Source organism: Camelus ferus, chromosome 14, assembly GCF_009834535.1.
Source record: "Camelus ferus isolate YT-003-E chromosome 14, BCGSAC_Cfer_1.0, whole genome shotgun sequence".
Taxonomy (NCBI): Eukaryota; Metazoa; Chordata; class Mammalia; order Artiodactyla; family Camelidae; genus Camelus; species Camelus ferus.
In genome coordinates, this window is record NC_045709.1 from 18,212,374 (window position 1) to 18,236,448 (window position 24,075).

The 24,075-nt window shown below is 47.1% G+C and overlaps 1 long non-coding RNA gene and 1 pseudogene across 1 annotated transcript; one reads left to right on the forward strand and one right to left on the reverse strand.

The window, feature by feature from the left end:
• Window positions 1-8,805: 8,805 nt before the first annotated feature.
• Window positions 8,806-16,335, forward strand: LOC116668578. Its single transcript, XR_004325738.1, has 4 exons — window positions 8,806-8,936; window positions 12,358-12,588; window positions 13,648-13,729; window positions 14,741-16,335. It is a non-coding gene; the product is annotated as an uncharacterized LOC116668578 (long non-coding RNA).
• A 1,656-nt stretch (window positions 16,336-17,991) lies between these two features.
• LOC102518460 overlaps window positions 17,992-24,075 on the reverse strand; it is a 37,892-nt pseudogene continuing 31,808 nt past the window's right edge.

Sequence of the window (24,075 nt, forward strand, 5' to 3'; positions counted from 1 at the left end):
TAATGCACATTCAGTCGGTATACATTTATCCACTGACACATGAAGATAGGTTTAATGTGCTGTGTACAACCAGGAAGCTCATAAAAAGTTTTAAAAAGTATGGATGGGGAGAAAACTTTTTTTCTTATGCCCCAAAATAGCACCAGATAACGGGGGAAGTATCAATCTGGCCTTTAAGTTTCAAAGATTTCTGTAGCATCACTTTTCCTCTATAAAGGTGAAGCAGTATTTCAAAACACAGCTTGACTAGCTATAGCTGAGTTTGCTGTAGACCTCAGAACTGCATTTTTGGATGTGGGGAAAAACCCACTGTCTCACTGACTTTTATAACACATGTTAATATCATTGGCTCACACAGCTGTGTGATGCATTAGTAATTACCTAGAATCCCTAGGACGTGGACCAGGTTGGATAAATGCTCTAATAAAGGACTGAACTTTATATGTAATTTTTCCTTAGATTGTCACTTTATGACTATTTCTAAAATTCTCCAGTCATTTTAGTAATCAAACTGAAAATTGAACCTTGAGTGTAGTTCATCATGAACATTAGTAGTGTCTGAGCAACAATTAACTTGCTTTCCCGGGGAGAAGTCCCCAGCACTCACTTGATTTCTATTGTCCTTGATTCCTCATCAAAAAGTAGCCTATGGAGAGTCACCTTCTGAAAGCCACAAAATAACCTCACAGTCAGCAAACGGGATCAGTGATGACTCACTGTTCCCAGCAGCTTCTGAGGTGTTTTCTCAGTGTTAACCACTGATCAGTTCATATCCAGACTTCCACCTTGCCTGTGGCATTTGCTGCAGATCAATGTCTCACTATTTGTAATCATAGCACAAAAAAATTATGTCATGCTTTTATGGGGAGACTGAAACTTACTGTTTGGAGACAGATTCACTTTGTCGAAGTACTGAGCAGATTTGGTGTGGTTAAGCTCTCCTGGTGGGCAGGCTGATGAGGAAGTTTCCCTGCCCTATGGCTACTTGCTGTGGCAGGTGTGCGTGGGCTAACTCTGTCACCCTGGGTGCTTCCTGAAAGACAACCCACCAAAATTAGTTACTTTTGAGTCTGTATTTGCATGTAGCTTTTAAACAATAGACGCATGTATAATTTGAAAGCTCTATGATAAATTAGCTTTTCCAGTCACCTGCGGTTTTTCTTTCCCAGAACTGCAGTCAAGCATGGGCCCCTTACCAGTTCCTCTGCTTCAGGATGGGTGGTGCATAGCATAGTGGAAAGAGCACATTTTGGGGAAGGAAAAGGTTTGGTTTTGTATCCAAGGGTCCAAACTGTGCTGTCCCCACCCCCTCCCAGCACTGTGGTTTTTAGGCAGATCACCTAACTTTTCTGAATCTCCATTTCCTCATCCAAATCCACAGAACATACACTTGGCTGAATCTCTGATGTTGTGGATTCCTCTAGTGCAGGGTTTCTCAACCTCAGCTCTGTTGTCATTCTGGGTTGGGTAATTTTTATTATTACCTTTTAATACTAACAGCTTGTGTTTATGTAAACTTGATATTTTGTTCATCATGAATTTTCTACATGAATTTTTAAAATTCATACTTTATGGTTGATTTACAATATCGTATTAGTTTAAAGTATAAAAGATAATGATTCCAAATTTTTATAGCTTATACGCCTTTTAAAGTTATAAAATTTTGGCTCTATTCCCTGTGCTGTATGAAGATCTTTGTAGCTTATTTATTTTATACATAGTTCATATGGGCTGGGGAATTCATTGTTATGGGGGGCCTGCCCTGTGCACTGAAGAACATTTAACAACATCCCTGGCCTCACGTTGTGACAATGACCCCTGTCCCTTGAGGACCCCTGCTCTCGGGAAAGTGACTTTGAACTTTAAAATCATAGGCAAAGAGAAGAAAGTAAACTGGCCGCGTGCCTTCTGGTGAGCCGGCGCTCTGCTCCTTGCTCTGACGCAGGCTTCACGATAATCCTCACTGGTTTATGTGGGTGAGAACATGAGCTGAAAGATCATTTGACCAAGTTAAAAGGTTAATCAGAACTTGGAGCTGACTGATTCCAAAGGCCGTGTTCTCTCCGTGGTGGCAGAGTGACCACAGCACGCGCTTACCCTGGCGTAGAAGTTGATCAGCAACACCAAATACACGTTCATCCTCGTTGAAAACTCCCAACAGGAGGACTCCAAATCTGTTCCCTGAAATTAGCCGCAAAGTTCAGCCGTGTTAGGATCTGCTGTGTTTTCACCAGACTGTGTCCAGTTCTCCAACCATGTGCTTATGTGAAACACCAAAGCTTTTCTTTACCAAATATAGATTCTTAGCCCAGTGTTTTCAAACCCGATCAAGGCCAGTATTTTTCTTAAAAAACAAACAAACAAAAAACCCAAGTAAAACAAAATACCAGTGCACCAGGAGGAGGCAAGTTACCATTCCTTGATGCTTTTGTTAGACAACTGCAATTGTTTAAAAAAAAAACAACAAGCTTGTCTTTTCTTTGAAAATTATTAGATTAGAAACAATGTTTCACAACACTGGCTGCATTTTGGAATTTCTCAGGGGCTTAAAAAAAATACACCCACCCCTAGAGATTCTGATTTAATTGGTCTGAATGGGACGTGGGCATGGGGATTTGAAAAGCTTCCCAGATGAGTGTCACACAACCTGAAGAACCGCTGGACTGTTGGCCTCCATGTGGGGCATCCTGTGCGATGCCTTTGATACCTCAGCCCTTACAACCCGAAGTCTCATTTTCTGAGCATCAGCGCTGTAATCTGTGGATAAACTGATACGTGCTTATCCACTTATAGTCTTCTGACTTAGACTTTTCTCACTGGCTATAGATGTTCAGCACCCCTCACCCCAAAACCCCTGCACCAACATCCTCCCTCCAGGGGTTTCCCACAGGTGTGCTTTCATCTTTTATTATCAAAAATAAGACAGTGCGGAGAATCGGGAAACAGCCCCCTATATACTGAGTACTGGCTCCAGCTGAGTTGGGGGCAGTACTGGATAGTAAATTAAGTGCTTTGTGGCGTTTCAGTCAAATATACATGGGTTTACATTCTGGCTCCACTTTTTACAAACAGCATGACCTTGGCATTGACCTCTCCTGGCCAGTTTCCTCTGTAAGATGTTTCTCCCCGCACAGGAGTAAAGGCGCTTGTCCCTGTGAAGCGTGTGGCGATCTTGGTGCGGAGCCCACCCCCACTGAAGGTTACATTTGATGCCTGAGGGCTCCGCCTGTCTCCTCCTCACTCCTCTCCACCATCAGTGTATCCTGCTTACTCCTCCCCTCCCACCGCCGCGCACACAAACACCGCATTTTTTTTTTCATTTCTTCCCTTCCTTTCAGGTTTTCTGTGGAAAGTGTGGCTTTTTAAATAGACACGGGCAGTCAGAGCAAGGCTTTCTTCCTGCTCAGTGAGCCATCCAGCCACCACAGCTTAGTGGAAACTCAGAGTCTGTTTTATTACTCAGGGTTACCTCTTTGCTAACCACTTCCAGGTTGGGGAATGTTCTGAATGCCAGATGGTACCAGAAATGTGTCTGGAGAATACTGACTTTACTGTCAATAAACAGGACAATATTTTCGCAGTTTCGAAGATGTGATTGTCAGGATTTGTGAATTGTCCTGTTTACTAACATAAGAAACCTCTCTGCAAGAGTCACTTTGACAATATCCCCTTCCCTTCGAACGACAACAATCCCAGAGTAGCATTCTTTTTTTTTAATGCCCCACCTTTTAATTTAGACAAGTTGAAAGCGAAGTGCAATGAACACGTGACTGGTCACTGCAACGCTCACCCCTATGTCTTCGCCACAAGGCTTCTCAGCCACAGGGACCTCTGCCCAGTGGCAAGTCCAGTACCACATCCCAGAACCTGCTCACGGGCACGATAGCATTATTGGGTCCAAAGTCCCGAGCGTCCTTTACAGCTATATTTTGGATTTAAGATGCAATTGAGGATTATATGCTTCATTTGGTTGTCATAATCTGCCCAACACTTTTTACATGATGTAAGCTTTTTTTTTTTTTTTTGGAGAATTCTGGACATTTTACAGTAATAGTCTCTGTAAGCATGTTGCCTAAAGGACAGCTCTATTAGAGGAATCAGAAGACGGCTCTTAATCAGTCAAATATTTCCTGATAGACAGTACTTGTAACCACTGATCCATGTGATTAAAGAGCGTTGAATAACCAGTCTGTGGGTTAACTCAGGGAGACAGGGCTTGCACAACACAGAGCCCGGTGCACCTGCCCACTGTCCTCGCTGAGGTCTGCTCTCCCTGCGGCAAACTTGCTCCCCGGGCAGGGTGGGGAGCGCCCCGGCAGACGTGCTGACACACACCTTCCTGTGTCAAGGAGTCGGGGGAAAACTTGTAATGGGTGCCCTCCCGGGGACCAAACTATGTGCAGGAGTGAGCTCTGTCAGAGCACAGCCACTTCCCTGTGGAGTGGAGGATGTCAGAATAATCCTTAGGGAAAAAAAACACACACTGGCCAACTAGAGAATAAAGAAAAAGAGGAAAAGAAGGAGGTGCTGGCACTGCCTTCCTGGAATCCTTGCTCTTCCTGTACAATCCACTACATTTACTTCCAGTGTATACAAATACCTTTTTAACTGTTGACTTTACTAAGTTGATTTCTGGCTTTCTTTCATTGGAGGACACTTTCAACAGGTGACCTATACTCGTTGCTTCCAGGATGAGTCCAAAGACCTGGGTTCTAGTCCTCACTCAACCAATTTCTAGTGTTGTGACTTTGGGCCAGTTACCTTTCGAAGCCTCAACAATCTTCACTTCAAAAACACGTAATAATATTTGTCCTACTTTTCTGAAAACCCAAAACAAAAGAGGAAATCTTGAAAGTAGCCAGAAAATGAAGACACATTCAATTCAGAGGAAAAAGATAAAATGAACAGCACATTTCTTGTCAGAAACCAAATAAACCAGGGCTGAAAGGGAAAATAAAAAACCCCTCTCAATCCAGAATTCTATACCCATGGCGAATATCTCAAAAAAGGAAGAGAAGTCTTTATCAGAAAAACAAAACCTGGGTCATTTGTTGCTGGAAGAACTTCAATGTAAGAAATGTTAAGAGGGGGCACTTCTCAGGACAGGGGACTGTGGCTCCCAGAAGAGTGCACACACACCCACATTTTTTCCTCACACCCGTACCCCCTCCACACACACACCACCCAGCCCCACCGCCCACCGGCCCTGCCCTGCCTGCCTTCCCACTGCCCAGGCCTCCCCCTCCCCCTCCCCGAGGAATCCCAGCCAAACCTCCTGACCACATCCATTAGCTGCCCCTGGGGAGCTCCCTCGACTTCTGTCCTGTTGTGTTTAAGGCATTACTTTATAGTGATCTCTTTATATGTCTTTCTCCTGCTAAACTGTGTTATCCTTGACAACAGGGACAGTTTCCTAGTCCTATTTGTGTCCCCAGAGCTTAGCACAGAGCCTGATATGTAGAGAATTTGTTAACTAAATAAATAAATGAAATAATTAATGGATAGGTGCTGGCCAGATGGCACATTCTTGATAAGGGAAAGCGTGCCCCATTCTAGACGCCTGAGTGCCTGTGTTCACTTCCCTAGGGCTGCTGTAACCAACAGCCACAAACTGGGAGGCTTAAAACAACAGAAGCTGATTCTCTTACAGATCAGGAGGTCAGATGTCTGAAATCAAGCTGCTGGCAGGGCTGCTCCCCCTAAACCCCCTCACCGCGGGATCCAGGGGAGAATCCGTCCTTGCCTCTTCCAGCCTCTGGCGGCTCCAGGCAGCCCGTGGCTTGTGGCTGCGACCTCCCCTGTTTCTCCTTTGCACCACATTTCCCCTTGTGTCCCTCTCATCTCTTTTTGCCTCTCATAAGGACACTTGTGATGGCATTTAGGGCCCACCTGAAAAATCCACGGTCATCTCCTCATCTCCTGACCCTCCTGTACTTAAATCTGCAAAGACCCACTTCCCGGTAAGGTCATGGTCACAGCACATGGGATTAGAACTTGCTGTCTGTTGGTGGCTGTTATTCAGCCCAGACAGTGCTCCCTAGTGAATGAAAAAATTGTTGCCTGCATCTTTCTTTTGGTGTTTTCCTGTCTGTGTTTCACCAGAGAGACATCTCCCAAATAAAATGGGCCTGCTTTGTTGTTGTCTAGGAAAACTAAACCAGTAATTAAACTTCTTAAGCCTTTAGTAAAACCTCTGATGGTGACAAAGATGCACAGAGATGCTAGTGTTCTTCATGAGAGCTGCCACCAACAAGAGGTAGGAGGAAGTAGGGAGGCTGGCAGATGTGTTTCAGGACAGGAGGTCAAGGAAAGTGAGACACCGCCTGGAGTATTTCAGACTAGCAGATAAACTACAAAATATTCTCTTGGGGATCTTGAAACTGAGAGGAGGGGAGGGCAGACCTAGGTTTCACCTGAACTCAGCCGGGGGTGAGGGGGTGTGAGGGATGGAGGACAGAGGATGGCCTCAGGATTCAGGAAGCACAGAGTGGCCTTAAGGGTGTAGAAGATCATGGCCCCTTCCTGAGTCTCAGAGGGACCTGACCAAGCCTCCAGGAGCTGTAGCCGGCCTCCGCCTGAGCACCCGGAGTGGAGAAAAGACCACAGTCCCTCCTTGGTGGGCCCCTATTCTCTGCCAGAGCATCCTAAAAAACTTGTGTTCTGAGGCTCCTTTAGGTTGTCCAGACAGGAGGAAAGAAGACAGTCCCAGCTTCTAATACCACCGACTAGAGACCCGGATTCCGACTGGACTTCATTACTGAAGGCGGGTCACTCACCAAACCCTGGTGGGCAGATCTGGGTCGGAGGAGGGACGGCCCGTTCACTCCTTTGTTTCACAACTTTGCCTCGTTTTCTTCCAGCAAGCCCAGACCAATTGGAAGTTGCCCCTGGAGGAATCCAGAACCCTGCTCGGCTTGATTTATAAGACAGGTTTTGTTCCGAACACTGCTGACTTCATATAACGGCGTTCTTTCCTCAAGGGAGTAGTTAATAGAGGGAACCCGCCCTCAGCAAAACAACGTTCATGCAGGGCTCTCAGTTTAAACAGGACCACGTGGGCAGGCTAGAACCCCCAGGCTTAAACTCTAAATTACGATCCAAAAATCAAGGATTAAAAATGAATACTTCATTAAAATAGAGAGAAACCCACTGTTTAAAAGTTCATTTAAAAAAAAAGCACAGTGGGAAAAGAGGTCTGGACAAGTTAGGCTGATTGCTCAAAGATTCAGAAACAAAGATTCAGAAACAGGGAAATCTGGGGAGCAAACTGCAGCCCCCTCCCTTTTAACAGCTGAGGAAATTAAGGCTCAAGGGATAAAGTCCTCATAGTTCCGTGGTGAATGTGGCAGAGCACGGGGAGCCAGCCCCCAGGCCCCAGCCCCCATCCCCCTGCCCCGAGGCCCCGGCCCCAAAACCCTGGCTTGCCCTCCTTCTCCCTGTGCCTCTAGCCTCTTCCTGCACCCCTAGGGCCTTAATGTGCGTGTGCACGGCCCCCCAGCCAGCGTGTCCAGTATCTGCACCCCAGCAAACATCTTAGTCCTTAGCCACCTCAAGGGCCTGGGAGCAGTGGTCCCCTGAGGACGGATGGATCTGGGGGTGCTGCACAGGCTCTGAATGCAGACTCGGGGCCACTGAGGCAGGGGATCCCCAGGTCCCAGTACCTGCAGGGTGGTCTAGAAGAGGGTGCAGTCTTTGGGAGGACTCTTCTCCTTGGTCCTGCAGACCCCTGGCCCCAGGGGGCAGGGCGGGGCCAGGACAGCGCCTTTTGCCCGTTTCAGTAGGATACTTGTCATGAGCTGACCAAAGAAAGGGGGAGTGGGCCCTGGAAAGTGCTGGACTTTGGGGGTTAGGAGACTTCCGAGCTTTGCAGTTATGGGTTCCCTTCACCATAAGGTCTTCTTGGCAAAATGATGGCTCTGAGTCAGAGGCAGAGATGAATAGCCCAGTGTTTGGGGCCAAACTAAGATTTGAATTTTGAGGGCTTTTTGTGTTGCTGTTGTTGCTGTGTGACTTTGGGCAAAATACTTAATTTCTACGAGGACCGGTTTTCTCATCTGTAAAGCAGGGGATGTACCCTGGAGAGGGTCTAGAGAGCCTGCTTTGAGGATTAAATGATGTCCATGAAGAGGTGAGCGTAGTAAGTGATCTGTAACCGGCAGTGTGTTGTTATTCTTTTCCTATTACTGTTGGGACCTCTGAGATGGCACATGGCTTGGAGGTGATGGTACAAGGCCCGTGCTTGGAAAGGAGAGGGCCGCTGGCCTTCTGATGTCATTCCCTCTTCTCTGAGAGTCACTGCAGTTAGCAGTTAGGAGCGTGGGCTCTGGATCATTTTGTGCCATTTTCTTAACTGTTAACCATTGGCAAGTTGCTTAACTTCCTAGAGCCTCAGTTTCCTTGTTGGTGAAATGGGCCAATAAGAGCATCTATCCCTGGGGGCAAGATTAGAAAGAAGTGAGATGATTCATCTAAGGTCTTAACTAGGGCTTGCCTGGCACAAAGCAAACCTTCAAAACTGTCAGCTTTCTTACTAGCAACCCCTTCCCCTCCCTCTGCTCCCAGCCCGGCTCGGGCAGCCGCTGTCAGTGATATTCGGGATCCTGGTGAAGCTGCTTCAGGGTCCATCAGCCCTGTGCTCTCTTCGCTCAATGAAATAATGGCTCCGAGGGGGAAAAACCATGAATCCGATTTGTTTGCTTAAATCCAAGCTCTAATTGCTTTGGGAAGAAGCCCATGTTGGCTGAAATCACTTCTTGTTTTGTTTTTCTTTGCCCCGTCGGGCAAAGCTGAATTTCAGTCAGACTTCTTGATCAACCAGGGAAGAAGAATTTGCCAAGAAAAGAAACTAGCAGCCTGGTCTCTGCAGCACTCGAACAGGGAAACTGCTATGTGATCAGTATCGTTTTTGGGCAGCTTCACGTCCTCTTTCTTCCTGGGTAAGTTTAAATTGAACAAATCTCCACCAATGATGGACAAATCCGGCTTCTCCACAAGAGCTGACACGCAGGTGACCTTGTGGCACCAGAGGGTCTGGTAAATACTGGGCACCCCCAGCGCGGGCGCTCCCCAGGAGGGCTTGCTCTGCTCCAGAGGCGGCCTGGAGGGAAAGAACCAGGGGAGTGCGTACTCCTCGTGCACCTGGTGGCTCACTGCTGCCTCTTGCTGAAATGCAAGCCCCTGGATGGAGGGCAGTGGTACCTGTCATCAGAGCACGTGGTCCATTAGCAAAGACATGTCTATGTTGATCCTTTCTACTTGATCCTCGAGTTGATCACCAAGGCTCTCCTCCTGTTCATTTCTGAACACCTTGGAAAGCCACCGACTTCCACCCCTCAAATGCCTTCCTTTCATGACAGTCCTTGCCATTGTCACCTCCCCCCCAGCTCTGGGCTAAATGCAGGGAACTACTCCCCTTTCTGACTCATCTGGGGGCCTTCCTTGCCTCATGCTCCTCCTTTATTTCTCTCTCTTTAATTTTTAATTGTGGTAAAACACACAGAACATAAAATTGACCACCTTAGTCATTTTAAGTGTGCAGCTCTGTGGCCTTAAGTCCATTCACAGTGTTGTGCAACCATCACTACCATCCATCTCTGGAAATCTTGTCATCTTGCAAAATCGAAACTCGGTGAAAAAGAACTACCCCCCCTCCCCTCTGGCCTCTGGCACCCACCGTTCTGCTTTCTGTCGCTGGGAGTTTAGGACTCCAGGAACCTCATGTGAGTGGGATCATGCAGCACGTGGCCTTTTGCAGCCTGCTTCTTTCACTGAGCATAATGTCCTCAGGGTTCATCTATGTTGTAGCAGCTCTTCCTTCTCTTAAAATCCCCTTTGAACAGACTACTTCCCATCCATCTTTCAGGTCTGAGTACAAAGTCCGTTCCTCCAGGAGGCCCCCTCGACCCCGGCACCGGTGCTCCCACAATGCTTTGCAGCCCTCCTGTCAGGGGAGAGCCAGGCGGTGAAGGCACGGAGCCCGGAGACCCCTCTGCCTCGACCAAGTACACGCTCCTCGGGGCACAGACTCCGTCCCCTTCCCAGCTGTACCCCAGTGTCTCGTCACAGCCCGTGCCTGGCAGGGTGGAGCTCAACAAACAATGAGAGTGCATGTTGAACAAACGTTCCCTGAAATATTTGCTGACAATTTCCAGCACAAGCCTGGAGGCCAAATCTGCATGTCCTTGACCCAGCAGGGGTACGAGGAAATCTTAACCAGCCTTTGCTGGAGCGTATCGTTTGTCTCCAAGGCCGGGCTCTCCATCTGATCACTGATTCTCTGGCCTCCCCCGCAGCCCCTGCTCAGTCAGCACCACTGTCCTTGGAGAACCCAGTGGCATCTACAGCCCCTGTGCTCCACGCACAGCCCCCGTCACCCCTCCGCCCTCCTGGCACCGTGTCTCCGGAGGTGGTTTCCCAGTCTGCCTCTCCTGTCCTCACTTCACCCTGCCCAGCCCAGGAGGCTCCTACTCCTGGCCGCCCCTCCACCCCTTTCCATTTAAGGAACCCCGTCATGTGTCTCAGCAAGTAACACTAGCACGATCACTTGGGCCTGCATGCTGGGGAGGATTCCCAGATCCACAATAATCTGCCCATGGCCAATAGCTTCTACTTCATCTCTGTGCTCATATCAGAGCCCTTGTCTGAGGCCTGGTCCTTTCACTGGGGGGGGGAGTGGACAGAGGGTGGGCCCATGTTCCTGCCTTACCACTGGCCAGTGGCTTGACTTTGGGCAAGTCACATGTCCTCCCTAAGCCTCCACTTTCTCATCTGTGAGTGAGGATAACAAGGAGTGCATCCAGGACGCTGCAAGAATAAGACAAAGCAGTTTAGTAATTCCCCACCCAAACGTCGGCGATGGCCCTGGGTGGGATCCTGACAGTTGCTGACACTGGATGAGACGTGAGCTATTGGAGGAGGCTGGGCCCCACTGAGGTGATGCAGGTGAGGTACCACTAACCCGGGTAGACTAAGGACAAGATCACGTGCTCCCTCCCCCTCCTCTGCACTACGGCCAAGCTGTCCAGGGAAAGCACTGATTTGGTTTCTAGGGAATCCTTGTTGCTCAAAGGATTACATGTGGTAGACACTCTCTTAACTGAACTGATGGATTGACTGACTCTCTGCAAACCCCCTGCCAAATGCCCGCAGAATGCTCTAGACACTCGCGTCTGGTAGATGGCACTTCTGCTCCTGACGGCTGAGGGGCTGTAACTTAACACGAATCAGCTGTGTTTGTTCCCAAACCTGCGGCTGCCAGTCGTACATTTTATTGTGATTATACATTTATTTAAGCAAAATGAAATTTGACGAAATTAGCACGAAAAAACTTTGTGAAAACTAAGATGAATACTTGGAAAAGACCAGATGAAGGGTCATGTTAAATTGAGGACAGATGATACAACTTTTAAAGCTTGGGGGAAATTGCAAAAAACTAGAAGTCTAGTGCTCTCATTGCTTTGCAAATATCTTTAAGTTCTTGCTCTGCTTAAAAAAAGCAGAAACTGAAAGTCATAAATAATGCATTTATGGCAGACTGTGTTGAACTTGCCTCTTACTCGAAGAAAAAGCCTTGGCCTTACATCAAAAGATTGGGAACGAATGTACATTTTACTGTTGCAAATTAAAATAAAATGTTTATAGGAGGTACATATCATTTAAAAATGGTTCCTTGCCTTCAAATATATATTTTTGAATTAACCTAACAGCCACTGGTGGGGATCCAGTTGGAGGAGAGGGTTTCTGCTGTTCAACCTCCTGTTTGGGACCCTCTAAGCGGCCCCACTCTGGCCTCGTTCATTGCTCACCTCTCCCGTTTCCCGTTTAGTCATTTAGTCACTCACCAAAGAGAGGCTGAGAATTAGAACCAGCTCTGCGTTCAGAGCCGAGTTCCCGTGCTGCCTCTCCTTGGAGTGGGTGCCAGCAGGAGTGAACAAGCCTGAGCGCGGCTGCCTCCTGCTGCGTGTGAGCTGTTGTCCCGCCTGACACCCCACAGCAGTTTCAGTACTTTGGACGGAACTATGTCCCCCCAAATACATGCTGAAGCCCTCTCCGCTGCCCACCACCCACCGAATGTGGGGATGGGGCCTTTGGGAAGTAATTAGGGTTGATGAGGTCATGAGGGTGGGGCCTTTCTGATAGGATTAGTGGCTTGATAGGAAGAAGAAAGGATAGAGCTTGCTCTCTCTCCAGCCCCTGAGGACACAGAGAGAAAAGCGGCCACTTGCGAGCCAGGAAGAAGGCCCTCCCACTCCTGGAAATGAACTGGCCTGGACCTTGATCTCAGAATTCCAGCCTCCAGAACTCTGAGAAATAAATGTCTGTTGCTTAAGCCATCTAGTCTACCATATTTTGTTACAGCAGCCTGAGGCAACTGAAGCCACAGCAGACCCTGCCCGGGAAGGCGCAGAGAGGACTGCGCTGATTCTGCCGCCACCGCCAGTGATGGTGATGATGGAGGTGCCGATGACGTCACTCCCTCAACCCCAGACGTCCGTGGACGGGGGAGCCCCTCCCTTTGCAGCCTCAGACATCAACACATCATTACACTGACCATCTCACTGGCTTGCAGATCCACCTGGAAGATCTCAGGTAGACAAACAGGGAGCTTAAGTGACTTCAAAGACAGACCTGTGACTGTAACCAAAGTCCACATCGCGTTCTTACAAGCTGAGTATTCTCCCAATCCAGACCTTAGATTCACGGCTCTCTGCCATTTTCTGGCAGGAAATGCACAACGAATGGTGTTTCTAGGTGTGATACCCTCTGACTCTGAAGCATCCAAAGCCTTTTACTCTTTGACCTCCTGGCACAGAGATTGCCAGTTGTCTACCCCAAATTCTTTCTTTCCTTCTTCTTTAGGTACAGAACTCTCAGCCTCTCTTGTGATGAGGTGGGGCCCAGCGACTAAATTCTGGCCCTCAAGATGTGAGCAGAAGTGTGCAAGGCCTCCTGGAAAGTCGGCAAAGGGAGCTGATCTCGTGGGAGGGCACACACTTCTGTCCTGGACCTGGTTCTGCACGCTCCTGTTTCTTCACGCTGCCTGGCGTGGGGGTGGAAACAGGAGGCCCCAACAGCATCTGTACCACAAGGCCACAGTGAGAGGGAAATGAGGCTAGGACAGCAGGGCAGCCGTATGCAGTAGGGGCCTGGGCTCTCGGCCTCGGAGCTGCTACTCCAAGAAACCGGGGAGGTCAGGGTGACATCATCACTCATGCAGCCCCACCACCTAGGTCCAAGTCCCATGACGAGAGGAGCGGCAGGGGACACAAAGGGCTCCTGTGGGAGTACCCGTGCGTGGTCCTGCCTCAAGCAGCCTGGGCAGCAACCGGCCACAGAGCTTGAGGCAAAGGTGGCCTCTGACCACATTCATTGACCAGACAAAACTGGGGCCCCTTAGAGTGTCCTGAGCCAGGTAAGCAGGATGTTAAACTGGTGAGATTTGAGCTGTGACCTTGCTTTTCTCACAGGCTGTGGGGCTTAGGGACCAGTGACTCGTGCTAAGGACAGGTGACCTGGGATACCTCAGCCAGCAAAGGCTGCCTTTTATTTCAGGAGGGCCCTGGCTTCAACCTGGGTTTTCTTTTCAGCTGACCTGTCACTGCAAAATGCATCCCATTGATGTATATCTTCTTTCCCTTCAACTTCTAGGACAGAGTCTCCTGGAGAATGAGGGTTTGTGGTCTCTCCAGGCTGGAAGAAGGAGATGTGGGAATGGGAACCAGGATCACAGGTAACATGTCAGTTACATGGATTTTCCGTGTTAGGACAGGACCCAGGCTGGTTGAATCCGTTAGATAACAAGAGCGTGTTCCCCTGAGCTTTCAACGCAAACTACCAATTCATCTGTGATGCTTTCCAGGTGAACGGTTTTCTGCATTCAGTCAACTTGTTTCAGTTGTGGTTGTGTCTGATATGCTGGCATCCTGGCGGACTCACTCCTGACATCCAGAATCCAATCAACACATTCGTTTTGCAAAACAGATGTGCAGAGAAACATAATATTTTTTAGGGCTAGAATGAAACTTAAAGATCAGCTAATCCCAGCCCTTGTTTTGTAGATCAGTGGAAGTGATTGCTGGAGGTCACCCAACTAATGGGTGCGAACCTGGGAGTAGACCTCAGGCAACCCGAACTTGTAAACAGCACTGCAAACACTTTGTTCTGTATTTTCACTTTGAATTCCCATCGACCGGCCCAGACACACTACATAAGGGGTCCTCAGGTTCTTTTTTTTTTTTTTTTCTGTGTATTTTTCTTGGGGAGAATTTACAGACTGTTTCCTGAAGTATTTGCAGCCAAATTGGACAGAATAAGAAACACAAAAGCACCTAGTGGTTTCCCTACACAAGATCAAGGTCACCCATGAAGTCTATTGCTTCCTCCTCTTTCACCGGGTTGGGGAGGGGGAAGCGAGCATCATGTGAGTTATTTATTTTGAATGTACTGAACTGAGAATACTTCATCCCTCCCTTTCCTCCCCTTCCTCCCCGCTCCCTCCCAGCCTGCCCTCCCTCAGCTCCCTCCTTCCTGCATCTGAGCTGCTGTCTGATTTTCTCCAGGTCTGGTGTGGGGACCCAGGGTTTTGTGTCTATTAGTTCATTTCCCCCATTAGCTCCTTCCTCTCTCTCTTCCCACCTCCCCCTGTGCTTTTGTTTTCTAAATTGGGGGCCTGATCAAAGTGAATGAACATATTTATTTTCTGGATATCACATGCCTGCTGAAATGAGTGTATTTTAAATAGGCCGACAGTGCCAGTGCTGTGTGGAAACATTCTGAGCCTCCCGGGAGCTACCAGGGCCCCGTGTTACCACCTTGGGAATGCTGTGAGAACAAGGTCCTGGAACCATGGGAGGCTCCTGACAAGACAGAAGGTCTTCTGGATTGATGGCTGCCCGGGCCCTTCACTCCCCATTTTCTGTGTCTGGGGCTCTGCGAGGACGTCAGTGACGAGGACACACTGTGTGATCAGTATTCCAAGAGGCTGCCAAGGCAAAACCTAAGACACATTTTTTTGCTGGCAGAGCAGGTGTCCTGCTTTGAGTTGTAACATAACCAGTGAGCAATAGCTCTTGAAATGACCTTCTTTTCCATTTATTAAAGGGCAAGCATTTCTTGGAAATCCATATATTTCACTGAGCTCTAAATCAAGGCTGCATCTACCAGGGCCCGCTCAACATCTCTTGCTCCGACGCTTTCATAGACTCAGGCGCTAAACCCACCATTTCTTCTTTTCACCCGTCAGGAGGCCCAGCGCTTAAATGTATTTCCTAATGGTGAGCGTGTGCTGCAGGCTGAATCTTCCGGGTCTGTCTCTTTGATGTGACAGCAGGTTGAGTGTGGTGCTGAGTCTCTGTGTTCCAAGGCCACGGACAATAGCCTTTACACCGGTGAAAAGGAGGACAAAGTCAAGTTGATGCTGGGGGATTAGCCCCCGCTGTCTCCCACCTGCAACAATAAGCCCCCCGGCCCTGGCCAGTAGCACGACCTTGGGACATTTGTTTCTGTACTGACTTGGTCCTCTGGGTCATGCCTTGGCCCTTTCAGGCTGCAGTTTGTAATCTGTGCTGATCTGCCAGGAAGCTACGAAGGAAGCACAGGTGAGTTGGATGTGCAGACCCACCTTAGCACCAGCCTTGCCCTCCACCACCTTGCCTTGTCCCTCCTCTCCTGTGCGCGTGGCAGGAAGACCTCCTTCCAGCGCTGGGTGAGCAGGCACGCTCTGCGGACCTGTTGGAACTTCACTGGCACTCTAGGGTGGTGGCCCCAGGAGGCAGGAGTGAAAATATCCCAGGGACTACTCTGCCCAAAGGTTCCTGGAAGAACAGAGATAAATTAATACACAGTAAATGTAGGATGGAAGGGAACCTGAGTTCTAATCAGAGCAAAGTTTTGTGAGGTCCACGTAATCAAATTCAGTTCTGCCCATGGTTCCGTAAGAAACAATCCAGGGCAATTGGCCCTGGAGCCTCAAGCCCGGAAGAGCTCCTACAAAACGTACCACATCAGCGCACAAGTGACTCAGTCTACGCTAAGAACTTGCAGGATAAATCCAAAATAGTTCTAGCACCTGCTTCAAGAAACCTCAGCTAGGGAGACAAGGTAACCTACTTAAGCAGGTACGGAGTCTCTCTGAGCAGTGACTCGGGTTAATGTCATCACTACAGCCCACTCCTCATCACACAGCTCCCCCAAGTCCTGAATCATTCCTACCGGGACATGATAGCACAGTTCCTTACCAAATTCACTGCCTCCAGTCTAGCCGAGTTCTCTAAATTTACATGTTTTTGATTTTGATAATTTTTGTGAAAATAAACTGATTTTAAGGTATACACTGAATTTTGTCTGCCTCCCCCAAATTCTTCTGTTGAAGCCCTAACCCCCAGTGTGACTGTATTTGGAGATAAGGCCTTTATGGAAGTAATTAAGGTTAATTGAGGTCATGTGGTGGGACCCTGATCCAAAAGTGATCTTATAAGAAGAGACACCAGAGTGTTCACCTTCCCTCTCTCTCTTTCTCTCTGGGCCATGCGAGGACTCAACAAAATATGACCTGAAAAGATGTCCACCTGCAAGCCAGGAAAAGCCCCCTCTGACCACACTGGCACCCTGCTTCAGACTTCCAGTCTCCAGAACTCCACACATGTGAGAAATAAAGTTCCACAGCTTAAGCTGCCCAGTGTATGGTATGTCATTACGGCAGCCCGAGTACTGGCCTGATGAATACATTTGACTTCAGAGAATTCATGACCCAATGGAGACTCCATCAAGGCTCTGAACTGGGACTGAGCTGGTGGCCAGGTGGATGGTCCATACATATATGCTCCCTGTCTGTGCTCCACAGGCGCACAGTGCGGTCCAGGGAGGATGACAACAGAATCTTTTCTTCTATCAGCTCCAAACTAATGAGATAAAAGGGGAGAAGAGATGCCCCAAGGTTGCACCAGCGTGAAAGGGGTGTTGGCTTGATATGTCAATACACCACTAATTAAAGTTGGAACACAGAAGCCAGGTCATCTCCCGAGTTATTCTTGGTACCATTCTCCCCTGCCTCCTACCATGACATACCTGCTCCAAATTCCTCACCTCCAGCCCCAAGACGCCAGACAAGACATATTGGAGACCATCTTATGGATGATGGGTCTGTGAGGAAGACCAAGAGGCTGAAAAGAAACTTCTGGCCAGGGTTCAGGTCCCACCCCAGCAATGACTCCTTTTAACTCCAGTGAAAAAAAATCTTAAACTTACTAAGCTTCTAAACTTACACTAAAATACCAGATCAATTTGAGGAAAACAATCATCCATTTACAAGAAAAATGAAGACTTCAATCTCATCCTTCACTCTGTGTAGGCAGCATACATGTTTCCAGCAGCAGCAGAATTATAACGCTGCTCTCCTCTTTTGACGACTTCAGAGGTCTTCTGAGAGAATCCTGAGTCTGATCAAAGCTGTGAAAAGGATGTTAACTCTTTTACACATCCCGGAACTGTAAAACAGATGGTACTCACGATGTCACCATGCTGACGTGGGCCCGCCAGAACATCCCATCTAAATCAGAGGAAAGAGCACACCTGAGCACACTGGCAGAGGTAGCCACCATGACGCCAGACGCTGCATAACGGTCCCTACAGGATGGGATCGGGTCTGGAGGAGCGTCCAGCAGGGAGAGAGGCACTGGTGTGGCCAATCACTGGTCTTGCTGCATTAATCTGAGACATGTTTATCCAGTATCTATTACGTGCAAGACCCTGTTCCAGCTCCAAAGGCACATAAAACGGGGCCTGTGCAAGGTCCTTATGCTACGGTTTCCTTCAGCACTTAGGGTTTGGTAAGCATGCAGGAGGAGGCGAGTAATCAAAAATAATTTTTAAAATAGCCTGGTGAAAGCTGTGTCCCCAGTAGAGACCAGTGCAAGGCAGATCACTGTTACTCTAAATTCCAGTTTTTCTTACTTTAGCACTTAAACTTCTTCGGTGGTGGAACAGGAAACGAGCTTTACAGAAGCGTATTTAATGGAATATTATGTAACCATTTAAATATGCGAAGTATTAAACATACTAAATAGACCTAAATATGGTTATTTAGAAAGTTGGCCAAGAGATACAATGAAAAATACAAGCCCTGAAAATTATGTATTGTGGGTATTGTGGGCGTGTGTGTATGGGCCCTGTATATATATATACATATACACATATACGCACATACATAGAAACTTTCTGGAAGGAAATTCAGGTTCATTAACAGTGTTACTAGGATGCAGGAATGGCAGGTTAGGGGGGTAGAGGAGGTCAGAAATGCAACTAGTACTTTTCACTTTGCGTTCTTTCATGCTTTTTGATATTCTTCTAAACACGAGCACTTTTACAATTGTATGAAAGTGTTTCACAATTTTAAACATATTTTTGTTATTACCAAAACAATATGTATCCAGAAAAATTAGAAAAGACAGTTCCAAAAAGAAGAAAATAAAACACATCTATAACCTCATGTACAAAAAGGTAACATTTGTTAAAACATTGGTGTGGTGCATTTTTTTTATACTTTTGATTTTTCATGTACTTTGTTTTAACAAAGGTAGAACTGTACGGTCCTATTGTTTTGTGATCTGATTTTTTTTCATTTAATAATTTCCTCATGACTGTTTTCCCTGCGAATACATTTTCATACATAGCACCCCTATTTAATGACTAAATGACATTCTAATATGTTACAACACCGTATGTTGGACACCTGGCTTTCTCTATTATTTTCCTCTCTCTCTTTCATGAGAAATATATTGATTCACAGCCTTATGACTAAATCTTTGTGCACATTTATTATTATTTCTTTTGGTCAGATCTTTAGAATTGCTGGTTGAAAGCTTTAATGCACATTGTCAACGTGCCCTTCAGATACTATACACCAATTCATTCTCCACCCAGGAGTGTATAAGTGCCATTTTCCCATTTCCTTGTTAACATTGAATACTTTCATGAAAATATTTTTCTCTAGATCTGCTCTTAAAGGGTTTTAAGAGATCTCTTCCTCATTGGGTGCAATTTAATTTTACCAACCGGAACATTAAACTAAGACTGAAGCTGTGCTCATCAGAGTGTTTAACACAGAGAGCTCGTTGCCTGCCCTTGGAAGGCTGCAGCTCTGGTCCCGGCAGGCCGTACTCCTCGATGTCGCAGACGTGCACCAAGCCGTCCTGGTCAGCCACATAGTCACAGGTGTCTCCTGCTGTCACTGCCATGCTGCTGATCCGGGCTTTGTCTCTGGACTGAAAGACACACGCACAGGGATCATTACACAGAATACACACAGAGGGCGCATTACATATACACACACAGGGTCCATCTCACACACACACGCACACACACACACACGGCCCATCGCAGGTACAGCTTACTTGTCAGACCATGGCAAGTGAAATGCTATCTCCCATTTATAGTAAGAACTAGTCACTGTGCTGGTATTAATCCTCCAGTAAAGTAGACATACAGATAGAAAGGGCTTGGAGCCCTGATGAGCTGCTGCGTCACTTAGGCTAGTGTCAAAACAGACAGACAGACAGACAAACAAACCCAAACCTGAAGCATGGAACTTATTACCAAACCACGGCCAAACTTAGAGTAGTGAAGTTTGCGATGGGACAGGCCTCGCGAACAGCCTCCAGAAGGTGATGGAGCCCTGGAGGAGGGGAGCAGGAGGAAGGGCGCCTGGGCGTATGTGCCTTGCGTTTCCCGAGCTCCCTGCTCGGTAGCTGCTTTTAACTTGAGATTTAAAATAAAATCCTAGAGCTTTGGAGCAGGACGTTGGCCCACTCATTACATGTTACTGAAGGCTGGAGGTCCTGTCACCCGGGTGACATCACCGAGCTAGTTAGTGGGCTCGGGAACCGGCCCCCACCGCTGATCCCCAGCGCAGGATCCTTTGCTCATCTTGCGGCCGAGTAGGCTGGCGTTAGTCCGCCTGGGCTCCAAGGCGAGACCGGAGCAGCCGGAGGGAAAGGGCAGCGGGCGCAGCCGGGGCGTCCTGACCGCCTGGAGATGCTTCCTCTCCAAACCCGCCCGCAGCGCCGCAGGGAAGAGCCGCGCGGGCTCCCTTCTGCCCTCGGGCCACGGGCCGCCAGGGCTGGGCGGGTGATCCCAGCGCCGCTGCCCGCGCCTTCAGGAAGGTGAGGCAGGAAGCACTCCGGCCTGGGCCTGGGGGCAAGGAGAGCGTTTTGGTTGTGCTCCCAGCTCTTTTCTCATCCTCTCCTGGGTCTGTCCCCGGGTCACAGAGCTGCCCCCGGCCTGGGGCCTGAAGCCTAGGCGGCGCACGAAGGAGGTTAGGAACCAGCCCAGCCTGGTTGACCGGGTGAAGGCAGACGTGAAGGCTGAGGGCCCTGTGGCTCAGGGCACCCTGGCGTTGCCATAGGACCCGGGGAGAGAGACAGGGTTTGGGAACTTGGTGTGGGCTGGAGGGCGGGGCCCGCGAGCTGGTGGGGAGGTCGGGGCTTTGCCCGGGACTCTGTGGACACTTCCCAAGAGGTCCCCACTCCCTGGGATTCCTGGATTGGAATAATACTAATTAACCTGCATGCCACTTTTTACATTTGCCAAGATGCAGAACCATGTGAAATCACGTGGTACTGGGTTATCAGTCCCAGGGTCAGACGAGGAAATGGAGATTTAAAACAGTTACAAGCTTTGCTCAAAGCCATCAAGAGTTCATTCTTTCCTTCACTCGTTTTTTATCGGGTCTGTGCACTTGGGAAACCACGGTGGACAAGGCAGACTGAGGCCCTGCCAGCAGGTGGACGATCACCACAGCAAGGCTAATCCACTTAGTGGAACTTCCTGTGTCAGGCACTGAGCTCAGTACCTTCTCAACACCACCATGGTCAGTTAGCACAGCAATCCCAGTTAGACATCATGCTCTTGATTTTACAGGCAGTGAGACCGTGGTTTAGAAAGAACCGCATTGCCTGAGGTCACACAGCTCATACGTGGAGGTGCTGAGATTCAAACCCAGATGTGTTTGCAGCCAAAGCCCGTGCCCTTGACATTGGGCTTTGTGGTTGTCCTTGGGGCACTGAGGATTCTCAGAGACAGATGGAGGGTTACCTACATGGTGGTGAGGCTCCTGCCGGCTCCTCGGCCCCCGTATCCTCCCTGAAGCCTGGGGTGTGTGGTCAGCGATGGGCTAAGGTGTCACCTTACTCTCAGATTATCCGGCTCTGGGGGTATTGCCCTAGAGGGTGGTGGGAGGGAGGATGATGAAAAAGGGGGAGGGGCATCAGAGATAACCCCCTTCACCTGCCCACTTCATCCTAGGGTAGGGGCGGGTGTGCTGCTCCCCCACTCCCCTACGCGTGGTCTGGAGGAGCATTTCACTTCCCAAAACCTCAGTTTTTTCATCCATGACAGGGAGACAATACTTGCTAGTTCACAGAGTTTCAGGGAAGAGTAAACTAGGGACTCTATGGGAGTCGTGCTCCATGACCTTGCTATGAAGCTGAATGGAGATACTGCACCTAAGGTACTCAGAGCACAGAGACACTCAACAAATGGTAACCATTCTAGTTACTGTTACTTAATTCTCTAGCCTCAGTTTCCTCATCTATGAAAATGGGTCCAATAGCACCTATCTCCCTGGGTTGATGTGAGTACTAAATGAGGTAATACATTAAAAGTACTCAGGAAAATGACATACAGGATTAAATATGTTACTTATATAATTATTAGCATATTGTTATTATATTTACTGTATTATTAACTACTAAATACTATTATTAATAAAAATACTATCTTATTTAAATTATTATATTATTATTTTGTTCTAATATTATTCACAAATAAACTAAATATTATTATATTGTTTCCCTAAATAAAAAGCTTTCATCTCTTAGAAGCAGTGAATGAATTCAGCAAAGTAGCAGGATACAAAGTCAACAGACAGAACTCAGTTGCATTTCTATATATGACCAAGGAACAATCTGAAAAGTAAATTTAAAAAAAGAAACCTCCATTTAGAATAGCATCAAAAAGACTGAAATACTTAGGAATTAACCAAGGATGTGAATGACTTGTACAATGAAAACTAAAAAACATTGTTGAAAGAAATTAAGACATAGATAGAAACACATCCCATGTTCATGGATTGGAAGAAATATTGTTAAAACGTCAATACTACCAAAAGCGATGTATAGATTCAATGCAATCTCTATCAACATCCCAAAGATGTTGTTGGCAGAAATAGAAAAAGCCATTTTAAAATTCATAAGGAATGTCAAGGGACCCCTGAGAGCCAAAACAATCTTGAAAAAGAAGAGAAAACTCGAGGACTCACACTTCCTTATTTCAGAACATTTGACAAAGCTACAGTCATCAGAACTGTGGCACTGGCATAAAGACAGATGCACAGGACAGTGGAATGGGATAGAGAGCCCTAAAGTAAACCCTCACATTTATGGTCAAATGATTTTTGACAAGGGTGCCAAGACCCTTTTCAGTCTTTTCAACAAATGGTGCTGAGAACACTGGATATCCATCTGCAAAGGAAGAAATTTGGACCCTTAACTAACACCAGGTACAAAAATTAACTCAAAATGGATGAAAGACCTAAATGTAAGACCTAAAACAATAAAACTCTTAGAAGAAAACATAGAACAAAAGCTGCATGACATTGGATTTGACAATGATTTCTTGGATATGGCACCAAAAACACAGGTAATAAAAGAAAAAATAGACATGTTGGACTTCATGAAAATTAACCTTTTGTGCATCAAAAGACACTATCCATAGAGTAAAAAGGAAGCCTACAGAATGGGAGAGAATATTTGCAAATAATATATTGATAATAGGTTAATATCCAGAATATATAGAAAACTTCTGAAACACAACAATAAGAAAAAACAAGCAGTTTCAAAAAAGCAAAGGACTTGAACAGACATCTTTCCAAAAAAGGTATACAAAGGGCCATAAGCACATGAAAAGATGCTCAACATCACTAATCCTTAGGGAAATGCACATCAAAACCACCATGAGATACCACCTCACACCCATTAAGACGGCTACTAACAAAAACCAGAAAATAACAAGTGTTGGTCAGGACGTGGAGAAATCGGAACCCTGTGCACTGTTGGCAGGACTGTAGAATGGCAGAACCCCTGTGGAAATCAGTATGGTGGTCTCTCAGAAAATCAGAACTAGAAGTATCATGTATCCAGCAATTCCACTTCTGGGAATATAGTCAAGAGAATCAAAAGCAGGGTCTTGAAGAGATATTTGTACAACCATGCTCATAGAAACATTATTCACAACAGTTAAAAGGTGGAAGCAATCCAAGTATCAATGGATGAATGGATAAGCAAACTGTGGTGTATATACCTAATGGAATACTATTCAGCCTTAAGAAGGAAGGAAGTTCTGCAATATGCTACAATATGGATGGACGTTATCTTTGAGGATGTTATGCTAGGTGAAGTGAACCAGTCATACTGTATGATTCCATTTCCATGAGTAATCGAGATCATAAAGACAGGAATTGTAATGGTGGCGGCCAGGGCCTGGGGGCAGTGGGGACGGGGGAGTTATTGTTTAATAGGTACAGAGTTCAGGTTCAAGAAGAGTTATGGGGAAGGATGGAGGTGTTGGCTGCACAACTGTGAATGTATTTACACCACTGAACTATAGACTTAAAATAATTAAGATGGCAAATATTACATTATGTGTATTTTACCACAATTAAAAAAAAAGAAGAAGAAGAATAGAAAGAGCTTTATTTTCTCAGTGAACTCACAAATTTCTGGATTTTAGCCTGGCTGAAATCTCTTGGTCTCTCTCTTTCGCTCTCAAATTCTTTCTCTTTGATGTAGCGGAAGATGTAACAATTCCCAATACGTAGAAGGAAGAATGAAGCTAAAATATTGAAAAGTTGGCAGAAAAAATATGTTTTCAGCTTTGCTTGCACGACCGCCTTTCTCTCTTAACTCCCCTCTCTACAGAGGATGACTTCAGGAGAAATGTCCAGATGGTTTTCCAAGTAAGATGGCAGCCTCTTAAACAGTCCCATGTGAAAAGAGACCACTGTGTTCCATTCTGCCCTTCAGG